The sequence below is a fragment of the Teleopsis dalmanni genome, chromosome 2, assembly GCF_002237135.1.
Source record: "Teleopsis dalmanni isolate 2A chromosome 2, ASM223713v2, whole genome shotgun sequence".
Lineage (NCBI taxonomy): Eukaryota > Metazoa > Arthropoda > Insecta > Diptera > Diopsidae > Teleopsis > Teleopsis dalmanni.
In genome coordinates, this window is record NC_051847.1 from 177,368 (window position 1) to 183,367 (window position 6,000).

Consider the following 6,000-nt stretch of genomic DNA (forward strand, 5'->3'; position numbering starts at 1 on the left):
CACAAAATTTAACGAAAGTCTGACAGACATGCTTTCTGTGTTGCTTTTTATACCGACTTTACTCAAGCTAAGTTTAAAATATTTATAATTAAAATTGGATTTTAAATTCAATTCCAAATTTGAGAAAGTTGACCAAAACTGTTCTTATAGTCGCCAATCGTACGTGACACAACACATTCGGCAATATTTGGTTTGAAGACCAATTTCTTCTTATCATGACAGCAGCACAAAGGTGCAGGGGACGTGATTGAGAAAGTGGAAAATACCAACATTGAAGTGGGAATAAATTTTGGTTCTACTGAATAGAAACACATAGATTAACCAAAGTTGTAAACTCCCACGTTCGGTGCAGAAATTACGTATTCGAATGTACCAAAAGGTGATATAAATGCTTCGGCACAGAGATTAAACATTAGCGTCATTGTTATCATCATCATTATAAGTAACAACATATGCGTTGCTCAGCATAAATTTATTAGAAAATATTACTTATCCTTGTTCCCTTGTTATTGTCACCGTCATTCTTATCGTTTGTTTCATTGTCATTGCCAAGTTGGGATGATATTGGAATTGGGTTTCTTCAAAATCTGATTTAAAACAAAATCCTACTGAGATTCTTTCGTCTACCTGTTTGTGTGGCGAAATATCAACAAAAACATTATAAATAAATAATTTACAAACAAATCAGTAGAGGCAGAACCTAACAGATACAAAAGTAGTGCGGTCAAAAGCGCTAACAATTACTGAAACAACATTTGAAATAATTGTCACAGCCTTATCGATAGCACGGGAATGTTGACCAAAACTATACGCTGTACTTGAGCTCGTTTGTTTGCTACATAACATACATATGCGTCTATTTTAGACAAAGAAACTTAATGATAAGCACTATAGCAGGACAATTGGAGTCGGCTCCGGTGCATAGAGAAGAAGAGTTTGAGTGTATCTGCATATGATTTTCATATAACTCATCTGTAAAATTAGCCTATTTTAAACTTCGTGTAAATTTAATTAAAGTCAAAAAAAAGCTTTTATGCTGGAATTATGTTTACACCCAATAAGTGTTTACTAGTAGCAGTTGCAAATTTCAATATCAGACATATACAAAGTATAAAAAAGTTTAACACTTTAGGTAAAGAATATACAACTTTCTCTGTAATATATGGTTCCTTAAACATACTAAGTAGCTCTGATTCTGTATACATACAGTACATATACGTACATGTATGTTTTCTATGTCAAAATAAGCCAGTAATTATAAATAAACATGTTGTAATATAGCTATTAAGATCTTAACCAAACTTAGATTATTCACTGTCATACTCATATACTATACTATGAAATTTCACAACATCTTATTGCTATCTGAAAATTCTTATTTAATTGTGCATTAAAATGTTGCATGTCACAATTAACTTTACATCTCAAGAAAATTTCAATAACGCATACATCAGTCATCTCTTATTTCCGTTTTGTCAATCCTACAAATAATACCATTGCGCTAAACAGATAGGAGTATAGTCGGTATCATCTCAATGCACAATTGCAAGTTGCGTTATTGATAGCATTAATATGTGCAGTCCACTAATTACCTACACTTAGACTAGACGTATTCGAGTTCCAAGGCGAGCATATAATGACAGCATCCTTAGCAGCCACTTCAACGCAATCCAATGCAACATTAAGACTGGATGGAAAGAAAAAATATTTAATTAACTTCATTAATGAAAATTTGATGCGATAAAATATGGAATTGACCGTATAGCAAAGTGCCAAAAGGGCAGTTGTAGTTACGTACGTCAATGCTAAGGGTCAATGATCGTGACGCTATCAAACACATTGTGCTGGAATGGATAGTTTTGAGACAACTCAAAGCGTGAACAGTTTCTCTTCATAAATTTTAATTATTTATTGTTTTAGTGACTTGATTCGCGTGCGGTTTCGTTTTAAATTTGAGTAACGGCCGTAGCGAAGTTCAAGTTAATATCATTAAGCACCAGGTTCTTAGAAAAAGTACCATATATGCATTATGAGTTTTATAACTCCCTTATGTATATAGAAAGACATATACCTATTTTATATATTTTAGGTTTCAATATTAATCACCAAAAGATGAAAAATAGTTCTGATATTATGGACTAAAATTAGCAATAATGCGAAGAATAATAATTATAACAACATGTATTCAACATATGTGCATTTAGAAGGCATATTACTTTCTATCGGTTCACTAACTCTTTCAAGAACTTTCGTTGTTAAAGCTAAGTTCTCACCCCTAATATAAGCAATAACTTCATATAGGTATTCATGAAAATTGACAAGCAAACAATTTTTGTTATGGCTAAAGGTTATTGCTCTTGAGTCAGTTTGACTTGATTCACGCTTCGATGTTTACTTCTACTTTGAAGGTATATTTGTATTTATATCCAAGACTTTAACTATAGTTACACAATTTAAATGCAATCACTAAGTTCATAATATATTTTATATTTTGTTTTTGAATACTTACCATCATTAGTACCATAGCCAAAGTCTAAATTTGTGGTTGAAATTTGTACTTTCTTAGCAAATTTTTTCACCGTATACGAACTAAAACATCCTCTCTTTTTTTTCCGGATTTCTCTCCCCGGGACCGCTTTCGCATTACTTCGGAAAATAATGCGAAACTTTATAAGTTTTCTACCCAGGCATATGTTTCTCGTAGAATCTGCATCCAGGCTCCTAATCCGAAAAGGAAACTATTCAGATTGCTCTACGTATTGTTGAAAATGATAGCTGCATTATAATTTACAATGGTGTACTTTATAATGCATTTAGAACAATTTTGATAATTATCTCCGAAACACTTTTATTAAAACATGTTAACGTCACGAACATTGTGAACGTACTTTCGTTCTTTAGTCAAACGTTTACATTACCGTTTCAGGTTTTCATTTTGACAATTGTTTTTAATGTATTGATAAGGATGAAGCTAGATGTGTTATTATGGAAAGCTTGGTTATTATTTATATTGCATATTGAGTAAATATTAAAAAATGTTTTGTGTTTAAAAAAAAATCAAATAAGCTGAACAAAACTGTTTAATATTTATATTTTTATATACAATATTGAAAAATCCTTCGATTAGAGTATAAAAATTAAATATCTGATGAGTATTTTACAAATCATACAAAATAAAAAATTGGTGATTATTGTTTGTTTTCAAAAAGTTTACTTTTTGAAAAATCTAGAAATAGTGCCAATTTGCGAGCAAATATGTCCAAGAAAGAAATAAATCAGCTATCATTAGAAATGTAGACCACAAAAATAGAGTAGTACAATTATGCGAAATTTAAAGTAAAATTCAAGCTCCTCGGGAAATTTCAAGCTTTATAAAAAATTTTAATTTCTGAAGCATAGAAAATATGCTCAATAAATAGAATATCTAAATATCATTTCAATATTTCAACTCAAATATTAAATATTTCTGAAAAAGTTCAACAAAATGATCATTTTTTTAAATTTATTCATAAATAACAATCCAGATTCCATAGCAACGTTGCTAACTTGGCACTAGTAATAACTTTGTTCCACGAGTTACTCGAAGTAAAACTCAAGTAAAACACAAGTAAAGTGACAACTGAGAACGTAACACAAATAAAGTGCCAAATTACGCTCTTTACACAGATTTTCATGGAACAGCTGTTTGTAAAATCTGGTGAGAACCCCAGTACCGAACAAATAAACAATATAAAAATTTTAATTCAAACTAAAACAGATGATTCACATATCAACACAAATTTTACTTGATATAAAATGTACACGTAAAGTCTGTATAACATTGTCAAATTTCGACAGAGATGTTACGATCTCTCAGATGATTTCAGTTACTTGAAAATTTGCTGGTGGAATACACTTGTGTATATACAGTGTTACTCAAAGTTACTACAAGTAGCTCGTGGAACAGACCTAATATATTATTTTAAAAACTTATCGATAACGCATTATTTTCAGCACTGTATTCAGAAAAATGTATTAAAGGAAGCTTGTTCGGGTTTTCTGGTTTTGAGGTAAAAGTCGACTTTCACCAGCAAAGTTCGTGATGTAAACCCTGTATTATATCAACTGTTAAAGATTGTTTCAGTGCGCGCCATAGGGACATTTTACTCGTATTTCAGGAGAGCCAACTTTTAAAGTGCAATATATGTCAAAGGCCAATTCGGAATTGCTTCGTAGCTGCGCAATACAAAATTTCACTTTTTTTATAAATTATCATGTCTTTTAACTTTATTCAGTAAATGCATTAACGAATAATGTCAAATGAATAAGAAAACTTGTGATTTTAGTGAAACAAAACTGAATATCTTAATTTTTAACATTTCTAAATAAACACTTGCGTACGTTTTCGTACAACACACTCAATCCAAAACGGAGCAGCGGCCTAGAATTATGTATTTCCTTCAATTATGTAAATTGGCAATAGCTATTAAATGTTAAAAACAGCGACAATCTGTTGTTTTGTGTGACACTAAGTATTTTCATTCTGAAGTTGAAGAGCGAAGTAATTTTCTCATTACAATTTTAAGGAGGTAATCATTAAATGTCTATAAAGACCATATAAGGAACACTATCATTGAAGAAAAAATTCGCTATCGATATGTTTATGGGAGTAGAATAATATTATAGGTCCTACAAATAATCATAACAACTGTTTCAGTATATTATTTATGAATATCAATATTAAATTATAATAATATACAAAATATGCATGAAAATGTATATTATAAGATACATACCATCTTCATTTTATCTCTATAGGTATTGCATTAATTATGTATGAAACCTATCCATGTAAATTTTCAAGTCGTTTACCTTCCTACTCTAGTAGGAAGATTGCAAGATTGCACAAAGTTTTTAATGTTACATTGCAGCAACAAATAGCACTTTTTATTATTCACTGCGCAGAAAAAATATGTTTTTTAATTTTGATGCATGCAGTTCACCTAAAAGTATATTACACATTAACTCAAACAAAGCTACATTTATTCTCAGCGTCCTTCTGCCCTTAATGTGCTTTCTGATCCACTTAAATATAAAATGAATGCAGGAAACAAAATGTATTTTTTTTATATAATAAACATTTTGCCAACAATAAATGATGCAACGGCATCGCCACTGATGCTGTGACAAGATTTGTTCTAAGTTTATTGTTGTTGTTTGTATTTATGGTAAATGCAAAAGACTTGTAGTGCTGGATCACTTGATTATACCAACAAAATCCAACGAGAATTGGATGAAGACATTTCAAATTATGTCCCGTGTATATGTATTTCTTTTGTTTTTGTCTTCGCTAATTCTATGCTTTCATCCCTTCATTTTCATTTACACTGCAAGAATATAAACGAAACGTGCAAAAATAAATAAAAGCAATACCCACAGATTTATTGTATTTGAAGATGCTGAAGTGCAACCATAAACGCAATCGTCAGCATTTCTATGCGTTGCGGTATGCATTAATTGTTGAAATCACACATTTCTAGATTGGTAAAATAAAAACAACGGTACTTATAAAAATGCTGCAGATTTTCCTACCAGCCATATTTGGTGTTATGGCCGGAGAGGAGCCGCCTTCGTGGAGTTGAAGCTCGATGCAAATGTTGAATAAAAGATTTCAGAAATCCATTTAGATTCCATTATATTCTATAATGTTTATAAGAACTACTCCATAAATAACAACAATACGTATTCCGTTGCGTGATTTTTGGTTAATTTAAAACTTTATTTTGAGTCGTAATATAAGACTCTTTTTCTGTTTCTTTTCAGTTAAATCGTTAGAGATTATGTTTATTTTTAAAATACTTTTAACTTAATCACTCAAACAATTTTCTCTCTTCCTTGCTAACTATTTAAAATTGCATTGAATTTTCTCTGTTTTGTTTTAACATCTGTCCTTCAATAGGTATGATAAAGCCATCGGATTCTTAAATCTAGATCTGTTGATGCCATCTATTCTACTGGATA